Here is a 12,400-nt window from a genome sequence, read left to right as displayed (position 1 = left end):
AAAACCGTTGAAAAGAACAAACAGCCATACGAACTTAACAAAGGGCAATAATTATAGTCTAGTTTGTCAAAAAAAGCTGGTCTCAGGTAGAATCCTTGCATCTCCAAAATCATCTCCTTTCAGAAGGCCCTCAAGATAACAAAAAAAGTACAGAGGTCCCTCGCTGAGAGGCGGCTCACCTTTTGCGGAATCCCATTTACCTTTTTTGTTCTTTTTTTTTTTTTTTTAAACAGCGTATGTGTATTCCCACACAGCAAAAGATGTTTATTCAATGTTGATGCAATGGTTGATGCTTGGTAAAGTTTGCCAATTTGTGAAATACATTTGATTTCATATGTATCCAAACTACGAAGGTTATCATTTCTGGTTGGTTTTAACGAGAGAAAAATGTGAGAAAAGCCTAGTGTTTCACACCCGTGTACTAGAAATGCACCATCCATACTTGACATTTTATGGAGAACCAGCTCTAGATGATGACATTTGGATTCAAGAATAAAGGTAAAATCGAGAAAGTGAGATCATTTGACCGAAACAAAATAATGTAAAACAGGTCAAATTTGCTAGCGCGGGTTAAAAATATATCAACAACAACAACAAAGTCGATGCTTAACAAGCAGAGCAGAGAATGTCAAATCTGCATGTGGCATACATGATTTTTTTTTTTTTTTTTTTTACAATATTGATTCCAGCTATTGTTCAACTTTGACAAGAAGAAAACAGAAAGATATTCTTGGCAGCGTCCAGCTTTGCTTACATGGCCGGGTCGCCGAGGTTCTCGCTTTAAGGCAGCATCCAAACTTTGCAAGCATCACTCTGGCACTTCCCTTCAATTCCAACTCGCAAACGCTCGGGATAACTTTTTGGCAGGCTTGGACATTTTGGGTGGGAGGTGGTGAAAAAAAACTGCACTATCAGCAAATGTAGATCATATTGCGGATTATTGTTTTAGCGCTGCTTATTTGCAGGATTTGAGGCAATGGTTGTAATCACTTTTGCAGGCAAATCTGTGGCTCTTGTGTAGTACCGCCTTGTGCCACAACATTCAGGGCAGCACTGAGCTCTCTTGGAAGAGATTTAGCATCAGAAGTCGATTTTGCTACTCTGTGCTTTTATTGCTTTTACTGGCGCTAAGCAATACATGTATATAGCGGATACTCATGCAAGTCAGTTGAGATGTGTTAAGTAAGTAAATAGGGGCGTGGCTACGGGCGTTGCTTGGTGACGGACTGATGGACAGTCTGTCAGTGCCGACGACGTGGCCACACTAGTCAACTTATCCATCGTGGAAATCCAACTCGCGTGGCATTTAAGTTATATTCTTTTGCTGGACCCCAAAAAGGATAAGTGGCGCTTTCTAAGTGCACCCTTTTATAAGGCACACAGTCAGCTTTTGAGAACATTCAAATCTTTTGGGTGCGCCTTTGAGTGTGGAAAATAGAGGAATTCAATGTTTGCTCCTCCTTCTCACGCGCTGTTCTTTTTTGGCCCCATTTATAGATAGGGAGAAGAAGACCGTGGCCATGGCTGTCCCGTGCGCGGTCCTCGCCGCGGTCCGGTGGTCCTCGTCGCGCCCGTCGTCATTGTCAAGCGTCGTCAACGTAAAACGGGCGAGGGACACAAATTGTTGCCAGAGAGGACATTCTTCATCTTCTGCCATAAAATGTCATTTTGTTTGTCCTTCATTCCAGATGATTATGCACCAGCGAGTAAGTCCGACATTTTCTTGCGTTTTCCTGACAAAGAATGGCAGTGAATGTTTTTGAAATTGTGCTCCAATTCTTACTTCAACGTTGTGCTTTTGTTTTAACAAGGTTTGTTTTGCCAAGTGTACAGAAAATTTCAGAGGCTGAGCGGACACAGCGGCCGGAACATTAGCGAGACAAGCTTTGAAAAAGGCCATAAAAAATATACACCTTTGAATGTTTCCATATTGTCTGTCTACCTGTGTTGCTCCACCCTCTGCATGCAATTATTCAATTAGCGATGGGCTCACTGCTGTAATTGATGCCAACCATTAACCTGTCAATTGTGTTTTCTGAATTGTGGGTTTTTTTTCCAAGATGGGTTGATTATATGAAACAAAAAATGCAATTCTCTGGTTTCATTTTAGTAAAAGAGTGGCATAAAACCATTTTTTTTCTAGTTATCGTGAGATTTTTCACCCCTCGCTGGCTTTTCTTTGCTTAAAAATGCTAAAGCTTCAACTCATATCGTTGAGAAATAATGTCGTTTGATAATACATGCATTCATTTGTATGAACTAATTCCGGGGTCAAAGATTTAAAAGACTTTTTGTGCCCAGCACGAACAAATAAGTATATAATACAAAGTCTATAGCTCGATAGATGGATGGATGGGCAGTCAGATTTTATTTTAAGATTGTTATCAGTAGAAGTTTTCCTCCAGATCAGGGGAAAAAAGTGCTCGTTGAAAAATAAAAGAATAAAAATGCTGCAAAACAAACTGTGAACTCCTGTTAGTTTTCTGATCTTTGCCACATTTGGGGGTCTAATTTCCCATCTGGTTTTCATCTATTCCGAGGCCCGTCGCGCGCAGCGTTTGCGCTCAAGTCAAAGGCAGGCCGTCCAAGACAAGGAGCCAATTACGCCCGTTCGACTTTCATGCGTCAGGCCAGTGGGAGGGGGGCGGCCCGACGTGACATCACCTCCCAAAACATCATAATTGGCTGAAACTGCTGCAACGCGGTTATCCCAATCGCCGGTTGGAGCGATTAGTGAGAAATGAGGCCGTCCAATTTTTTTTGTTCTAATTCTGGCTGGAGCCCGCAAAGCCCCCGCCTGATGGACAAAGTCTATGGGCATCGTATTGGCTCGAGGATCGCTTCGTTTTTCCTGTTAATTAAGGACGTCGTGTTAGTTGAAGCGCCGGTGGCTCGCCGTTGATTCAGGGTTGAGGACTAACGTTTATCGCGATCAAATAAAGCCGACAGGAATCTTAATATTAGCCATGTTGGACGGGCAAATATCGTCAATAGCTGGATTTGAACATGTCCAATAGCCCGGCTCCATTCAAGCTAAAAACAGCCTATTAATACTCCTTCTTGTTCAAGGCACTTTTGCTTAAAACCGAACCGATGCTATGCTCGTCATTCTACGTCGACGGGGTCGTGGCATTAATCGAGGCCATTTTGACAACAACTCATCCTCACGATTTTTACGGGCGGTGCGCTTACCGTGGCTTTGAGTGAAAGAGCTGCGCGGGGATGTTTAAATGTTGGGGGGTGTAAGCGGATGCGCGAGGGAATAAAAATGACAACACAGCTGAGTCTGGCCCTCTAAGAAAAATAACTTGGATTGTGGAGAAATGAGCGGGGAAAAGGGGTGGGGCTCCCCCTGCTGCAGTGATAGTTAGCGGCTGCTCACCACACTCTGGTGCACAGTATGTTGTATGAAATAATGTTTGTGCCCAAAAAGAGACATATCTCTGCACTACTGCACTTATTTATAGACATACATGGTCTGAATGTCCAAAGTTTTTTCTAGCATGAGTTCGAACCCAAAGTTTTTTATTTTTTTTTCTTATTTGCCGATTAGAGGTGCACGGCGCACTTGTCCCGCTGTTCCCACGTCTTCCCCTCACATCTAAAAAGTCAAACGATGGCAGCAATACTTCGGCGGCCCCGCTGCGCGCGTAAAGACCGCGTCCCAATAAAAAGAGGACAAACGCTGACCGATGGGTGCCTTTGCAGTTGAAAGAGCTGGGTGACCGCTCGCTCATTAGGAAAGTCAACTTTTGCCGAAGGCCGAGGCGACCGAGGTGGCAGGTAGCATAGAAAAATCAAAGAGGATGAAGACGCGCAGCTGGAAGGGGGACGTCTTTTTTTCAGGGAGTGGAGGTTAAGGCTTTGTGTTGGACAGATAATGATTTAACATCACTCTTTCCACCTTTTTATCACATATGAGAAAAGCTCTTATTGTTTGATGCAAACATGCCGTAAAAGATAGAGGCGGACCGATTATCGTATTGGCCGATCATCTGCGCGGATATTCGGCATGTTGATGAGTAGCCGTCTCGGCTTTTTTTCTTTTTTATCTGACTGTTGACTAAAGACAAATTTAAAATTGTGGAAACTCCAGGGAATGATTTCTTTAATTTGAAGTTACCTTTATACGCGAGCGTCAATTGTGAGAAATAGCTGTATGTTTTTCATTTCCAGTTAAAACAACAGTACTGCAAATCCACCTGGCTCCGGCCTTCCTGTGTGGAGTTTGCATGTTCTCCCCGAGCCCGCGCGGGTTCTCTCCGGGCACTCCGGCTTCCTCCCGCTCCCCAAAAACGTGCATGGCAGGTGAATCGGACATACAAAATTGTCCTTAGGTGCGATTGGGTGCGTGATCGGTCGTTCGTCTCTGTGTGCCCTGCGATTGGCTGGCAACCAGTTCAGGGTGTCCCCCGCCTGCTGCCCGAAGCCAGCTGAGATAGGCGCCTGCAAGCCTGCGACCCCTGTGCGGCTATAGAAGAAGGATGGATGGATGGAAAACAGTACTGTGGTGAAACTTTGCTTATTTTATATATATATATATATATATATATATATATATATATATATATACATGCATATATTTACTGTAGACGAAATGTCCAGAAGAAAGCACAAACCTCTGATGATGTACACTTCAATTGGTGTTGGGGAATGAGCAGGAAGCAGTCGCTTGTGCTGGGGCCAGTTGAAGAGGAGGGAGGCCTGAACACTTGCAGGAGGACGCCGGAAGAGGAAGAGATAAATGGCGCTTCGAGAGACGTCTGGAGGGAAGGAAGTGTGGCTACATGGAAAGCTAGATGAGGAGGATGCATGCACGGATGGATGGAGGGAGGGAGAGAGGCAGGCTTTGGCAAAGGGCGACAGAGAGCCAATGATGAAGGTAAAGAAGAATCGATCCGGTGACTCCTCAAGCCTCGGGGGAGAAGATTCCAGCGTTGGAGTGAGAGCACAATGGGCTTTTTATTCTTGCGGAGGGATTGCGAAGGTCAGCGACCACGCCCTCCCGTGAGACGACCTCCCCCAAGGAGAATTTGGAATGTCTTTCCCGTGTTATCGTAAATGACGAGGAACTTCAACGCTAGTCTTTTTAGTTTATTCCCGGCAATGGAGGATGATCGATCGTACGGAGCGGTCCTTCTCAAATAGTGGGGCGGGGGTATCCCTGGGGGGACGCAAGAGGTGGGGGCTGATCACCCCTATCGGGAAAAAGTGTGATTGCTCCAAAATAAGGACGGGCGTCTCAAGCTATAGGTTTAGTTGCGGTTTTACAATATCCGGCCTATGCGCTCATTTTCACAGATGTCATCTTTAGGAGACGATGAATTCGGAACAGCAAGTCGGGCAGTCTTATTTAGTAAAATTTCATCGGTTACTCAAAAACCGAAACGGCAAAGCTAGCTACGCGGGTCGGTGCGGTTATACGATATCCGGCCCGCGCGCTACTCCGGAGCGGCGTTTTGATTGACGGCCGGTCCGGCCAATCAACGTAATGGCGTGGCGGCTGAGGACGGGCCGGTCGGGCCGGGAGGTCCGCTAGGTGATGGAGAGTGTTGTCACACTCTTAGTTACCCGCCTCACAACACCCCCCACCTCATTATCCTCACATACACGCACACACCTACGCGCGCACACTTACACACACGCGCGCACTGACAATGTAGCATGGGAACTAATGAGAACATTCTTCAAGTCTATAACCTTTACCTGAGATAGGTGCGTGTGCGTGAGTGTGTGTGTGTGTGTGTGCGCGCGCGTGTGCGTGTGTGTGTCCGTGTCCGCGGCAGAAGGATGCGGAGAGGCAAACAAAATGTGGACAACATTTTTTTTTCCCCCACTCCACTCTTGACAACGCATTCACACTGTACATGGAATTCATTTGGTACTTGATGGATAAATCCACATTTTCTCATATAAAGAAATGTAACCCATGTATTGAATTATAAGTACTGTCATTTCTCAAAAAGAAGATCATCCAATGATCCCAATAGTTACAATGATAAAAATAATCATCAACATGGATTTCATAATAATGATAGTCATAATAATAACAATATTAATAATGTATTATTTCAATATTAACAGTCAGCATGATCTTAATAATAAGAAACATATTCATCAGATTAAGAATTAGTATTATATTAATGATCATACATGAGGTAAAATAAAGCAGGAAAATAAGGAAGAAGGTGTTCCTCACTTTATTTTAAAGCATAAATTAATTCATATTCATCCCACAGGGAATAATCATTAAACGGTCCTTGAGACCCTTAAATTATTCTGAGAGTTTCCTCCTTTAAATCGTGTCCTAAATTAAGCAAGTTTCACCATCTGTGTCCAATAATTTCACATTTCTCCTCCTGAGTCCGTTTGTCGTTTTGCTAGCGGTCGCCGCGGCGACGACGCCGGGCCGCACGAAGACTCGTCTAAGTTAATTAATTGAGCAGCGAGGGCGGACGTTTGGCCCGCCAGTCGGACCGTGTTTGGAAGGACCGGAAAAGGCGGAGGGCTCCGGGGATCGGGCCCGCTAGCTCGTTAGCGGCTAATTAAGCCTCGCTCGTTAGTTTGTTGACAAGGAGCATTTTTTTTCATGTTGCTTTGTTGTCACTTGCCTGTGTGAACTTGCAGTAATGAACAATGTTTATGTCTTGTAAGTGAAAGAAAAATTAGTGCTGCTAAGCCACGCAGACAGTAAAAAAAAAAAAGGAAATAGCACTTGCTCTCATTTGGATAACGTACGTTGTGCTTTACTCTAATTATTACATCTTGCGATAAATTACGTTTTTTTACGTGCAATGTCTTTTGTTGTACACAAGCCGGCCGAAGATATCAGCCGTGACGGATTATTAAACCTCGTTAAAAAATGCCGGGATTAGTCACTTGATATTCCGCGGGTTACCAAGTGAAACGATGTCATGCGATTCCGACTACGCGGTGCGGTTCCTGCAAAATAGTTCCCCATTTACTCCAGTTACCGTAACTTGTCTTTTATTTTACAAAAGACGTTCAAAATGTCGAAATACAATTCACCGCAGCGTGTCCGTGCACCTAAAAAAAACGATTTGATTGACTGCCATTCCGATCAAATACGATACGTACGTTTACTTATATGTTACGATACATTTCACTCTGGCTATGATCCACTCCGACGACGTGATACAATTTACTCTGAGATACGCTAAGACTCGCTCCGATTATGATACGTTCCGATCCGATCCGATCGGCTCTAATTAGGTGAAATCCGTGATACTCTAAAAAAACGATATTTGTACGATGCAATTCACTTCAAGTAGGACGCAATGCGATTCAAGCCAATCGGGCTCTTATTAACTCGGATTTCCATCGCGATATGATGTACTCCAATCGGGGTAGATTCACTCCAAGGATGACACGATTGACCGATTACGAGGAAACCTTGTTTACTCCAAAGACGATACGGTAAGATGCTGTATGCTTCCGACGGAATTCTCCAAAAATGACACACCGAGTCAGCGCACCCGAAAGTCGATGTGATACGTCGGAAATCCGACGCAATACGATACGTACGTTTCCTGATATATTCCAATACGTTTGACAGTGATCCACTCCGACGATGCGATGCAACTTACTCTAATTGAGATAGGCTCAGATCGGCTCCAATTACGATAAGATATCATTTAGTGCAATTACGATCCGATCCGATTCCCTTCCATGCGGCGCGCGCGTCCGAGGCGCGACGGCGTTCTGATGAGCGGGACGGGCCTCGTTAGGCCAAATAAGCCGGGCGCCAGACTCACCTAATTACGCTCTAAGTGGCCTTCTCTTTGCATATGCAAATATGGCGGAGGCCGTCATTAGCCTCCATATCTGCTCTAATTTTTACGGCCAAACAGACGAGGCGCCAAGGGCAAACGGCGCCCGGCCGGCGCCCATCTATCAAGCGCGCGTCGCCTCCCGTTGCTTTATGAGGCTTTTGACGGCCGCGTATAGCGGACAAACGCGCCACGTCGTTGGGGGGGGGGGGGGGTTGACGGAGCTTCCTGACGAAGGCTAATTGGAGGCACTTAGGCAGAACAACAGTCCCATGGCGCCCATGATGAAGAGGAGGAGGAGGAGGAAGTCGGCTGGCCTCCCGACCTTCGCACCAAACACCTTCAGGCGAGTGCAAAAAGTTTCAAAAACAAGAGAGGAAAACGCTCCCGACAAACGTGCAAAATTTCACTAACATGCTAAGATCACGTCACAACTCCCATCTGCGAGTGCAAATTTCCTACGTTCTAGGTCAGAGGATCTCAAGTTGTCCTCAAAACCATGTTGCAAAATCAAGCAATTTTCTCTCAAATTTCATAGATGCGGAGAACAACATATACCGGATTTGGACATTTAAAACCACGTGGCCCAGGCTCCATTGCGACATTTTTTATTCGTGCCGTGAGTCTTTTTTTCAGCCGCAGAGCCCCAGACCAGCTCGGTACACAATTGTTTCACGTTCCAATTGTTTCGCTCTTAATTTGAAAAGAAACCGGCACCGTTCATCTTCTGACCTAAAAAAAGAGATTTGTCCAGACCTGGGAAAATCTTACGTACCTCGTACTGTAGCTTAACTGCTTCCCGTGTCATCCGTAATTTCTCGGCAAAGGATCCGCGGCCCGAGTCCTGTCCGCGCCATGACTTTTCCCTGCTCAGAGTTGCCGAGCATCAGCCGCCAACTCCTCCGCTTGAATATCGAAGACAAAAAGAAAGCTTTTCATGAATTATTAAGCGTAAAGAGCCTTCTGGTCCGCACCCGCGCGGGTTCGCTTGCGCGTCGGGCCGAGCGGGGATGTTTCCACCTCGGCGTCCGGGCCGTTGTGATTCTTCTTTACGGTGCGCTCACGTCAGTCCGGATTTTATTTCAAAGGGCTAACGGGCTCGTGAACAGCGCGCAGATGTTCACGTTTGACTCATAAAAGTTTTATGAGCGCGCCAGCTCCTTTAATAGCAAACGCCAGCACTTGTTGGCATATCTCAGGCCGCGCGAGAGAGTTGGAATTTTTTTCCCGCCTTTCGCTCGCGAGAACCGGATCGGCGTCTCAATGCCCGTTGCCTCCGAAAAAAGACTTTTTAAAGTCAAAGTCATACTTGGCGTTTTGCGGGCCGCGCAAAATGATGCGGCGGGCCGGATTTGCCCACCGGGCCTTGAGTTTGCCACCTGCGTTATAGTAGCTCACACGGTAGTTCATAAATGTCACGTAGTGGGCCACATCGCAAATCGGCAGTTTGAATCATCAGTTCCTAAAGTACACTCGAAAAACAGTCGGGTTGAAAAAGAAGCGACCCGTCGCGTAGCGCTTGACATTGCAGAAGCCTATCATAGATTAAATAGTATGAAAAGCAGGACATTTTTTATAGTAGGTCATGCACTCCTGTAGTGAGTCACACAAATAATGCAGTAAGTCACGGAGCTGGTGTAGTATCCCGTTTACAAAGTAGGTCATACTTATGTTATCGATTACATACGTAAGGTTGTATTTTCAGTCGCTAATGTAGTGGCCAAAATTTTGCTCTCGTAAGTTCTCTCAGATGCTCATAATGTTGAAGCAGTGGTTCGCATAGAAGCTTTTTTTTTTACTTGTTGTATTAGCAACGATAATAGTAGCTAATATGGCTCCCAGTCATTAATGCGCCAAATCACATTGTAGCAGGTAATACAGCTTAAGTCATGTAAAAAGTCAGACATTTAATATGATCAGAATCTGCCGCACTGTTCATGATCTCAAGTAGTGGCTCACATAAATAGTTTAGGATGTCACATACGTGGTGCAGTATCCCCTTTGCCTAGTGGAACATGCTTATGTGATAAGCCACATACGTAGTCACGAACTCGGCAATCGAATTGGCCTTTGACGTGTATGTAGCAATGTTGCTAGGTGGCTCACATCCATCAGTGGCTCGTGATGACAGTTGCAGAGTAGTACATGGAGTCTGTCGCGTAGTCGTTTGTCATGTCAAGTAGAAGTTCCCATTGCAGGTCATTTAGAAGCTCACACCCATCAAACTAGTACCTCACATAGTAGCACGTAATAAGTGAGTTGCGAGAGCATGACCTATTTAAATGTAGTGGGGCACGTCGATAACGTAGTAAGTCGCGTACGCAGTCTCGTGTTCGCCTAATAGATCGTGCTTATGTCATTGCTCACCTGCAAAAGGAGCTCTTGTAGTACCGTATGTCCCCGTGTAGTCGGGCACATACAGTGGAAGCGTAACATACTGTACGTAGCAGGCCGCGCAGTGGCTCTTAAGCTCAGTTGCATAGTAGTGAGTGCACGTAGTCGGTCACATAGCGGACCATGTAGTAGGTCACACGGTCATCTACGTAGCCCACCTTGCTGCTCCTCACTGCAGCTTGCTTTCTTCCGCCCGGTAGCTGAATGGTTGCGCGTGGCGAACATAACCATTCCCGCTTGCCCTCGCTCCGTACGGGGGACACGCGCTCTGATCGGGGGGGGGCGGGCACGCCCAAGCGTTAATTGACTGATGGAAATTTGGGATGGAAACGGGGCGGCCCCGAATCATCTAGAACAGGGGTCACCAACTCCGGTCCTCGAGGGCACCTATCCAGCATTTTTTCAGTGTAACCCTCCTCCACTGCACCTGATGCAAATTATCATGATCATTTTGGTGCTCCTGCAGAGCTTCTTGATGAGCACATCCTATGAATCAGGTGCAGTGGAGGAGGGTTACACTGAAAAAATGCTGGATAGGTGCCCTCGAGGACCGGAGTTGGTGACCCCTGATCTAGAACATTTAGCGGGGGCGGCGCGTGTCGGGCTAGGCGTCGAGTCGCGTTGGCGGGCGGCTTGACGGGCCGCCTCATTGAGATTTAGCGCCGGTGTTTGTGCCGCCGTCCATCAGCTGTCATGGGAATCAACGGCCCGTGACGGCCGCGTGGCTAAAAAAAAAAACGGCGGTTGCTTTTGTGGGCCGTGGCGCACGGAACGTGATGGATCACGCGGGTGCCGAAGTAGCTCTTGAGCGGCTCTGGCGGCGGGTCGCGAAGGTCACGCTGCAGCTAATGTAGTAGGTCGCAAAGTCGCTCACATATGTCACAAAGATCACGTCGTGCTTTGCAGAGTTGGACGATGTAGCTTGCAATGTACTTGGTCACGCCAATAATTTGGAAGATCTCACAAAAGATGATCTAGCAGTAATGTTGTCATTAACGTAGTATGTCACATATGTAGTTGGTCACATCCTGTAGACCATAGGTGTCAAACTCCAGTCCTCGAGGGCCGGCATCCTGCGTGTTTTCCGGTTTTCCTTCCCCAACACACCTGATTCAAATAAGTAGCCCATTAGCAAGCTCTGCAGGAGCTTCGAAATGATCCCAATCATTTGAATCAGGTGTTTTTGAGGGAAAGGGTTTGAAAACATGTAGGATACCGGCCCTCGAGGACTGGAGTTCGACACTTGTGCTGTAGACGGTGTCGTCGGTGAAAGTCATCGATATACAATTAGGCCATGTAGTTGGTCACATGAGCGAGGTAGTAGGTCTCACGGCGAATCACATGATTTAATCGCTTGCTGTAGATATTACTGTTGGCGCATGGCTGATATTGTAATTGTCACATCATTGGTCACACAGGACATGGACTTGGTAACTTAGTCACTTGTCAAGCTCGAATTCTCACTTGAATTGAAACCCTAAAACGTATCCCCGAGCCGTTCTTGAAACTTGACCTTTTCAAACCCGACTTTGAAACTCTAAAAAGTAGATTCAAAGCCCCGGAAATTGAAATCCTAAGATTGGTTTGAAGCCCTAACTTTAACCCTAACCCTTTCTAGAAAGCCCAATTTGAAACCCAAACTTCAAACCATAAAATTGACTTTTTCACACACTATTTTGAAATCATACACCTCACTAGAACCCCCAAGTTGTAACCCTGTTGTATAGCACAATCTAGCAATGAATTACTTTGTGTTCCAGTTACTTTGCTCTTAAGCTGAAAAAACCCACTTTTCCTCTCAAGCAATACCAACTTGAAATGAGATTTTCACGTGGCCCCTTTTGAGAAAATGGAGGAAAGACTCCCTTCTTTTCCTCCCTACTTGCACGAGCAGCCACAAGCACTTTAGCGGATCGATTTCTGAATTATTCTAATCCACTCAAGCGACGTGTTATTGGGGACAAGAGTGATGCGATGTGTGTGCAGGGCCGGACATTGATCAGCTTGACAAGGGGAAGAGGGGGGCGGGATCATGACCCGCCCACGCATAATACGCGTCGACACACGAGCCCAAAACCCATTTGAAGTCCGTTAAGAAAAAAATACATTTAAAAAAATACGCGCACGTGCACGCTCCGTTGAATTCGCCGACGGGAGGCGAGAGGAGCCGCGCGCGCTCCGTTTCGCTCTCGGGGGCGCGCGCCGGTGAGAGAGAG

This window comes from Hippichthys cyanospilos, chromosome 4 (genome assembly GCF_059441005.1).
Source record: "Hippichthys cyanospilos isolate Australia breed blue-spotted pipefish chromosome 4, RoL_Hcya_1.0, whole genome shotgun sequence".
In the NCBI taxonomy this organism is placed as follows: domain Eukaryota; kingdom Metazoa; phylum Chordata; class Actinopteri; order Syngnathiformes; family Syngnathidae; genus Hippichthys; species Hippichthys cyanospilos.
This window is presented reverse-complemented; position numbering follows the sequence as displayed.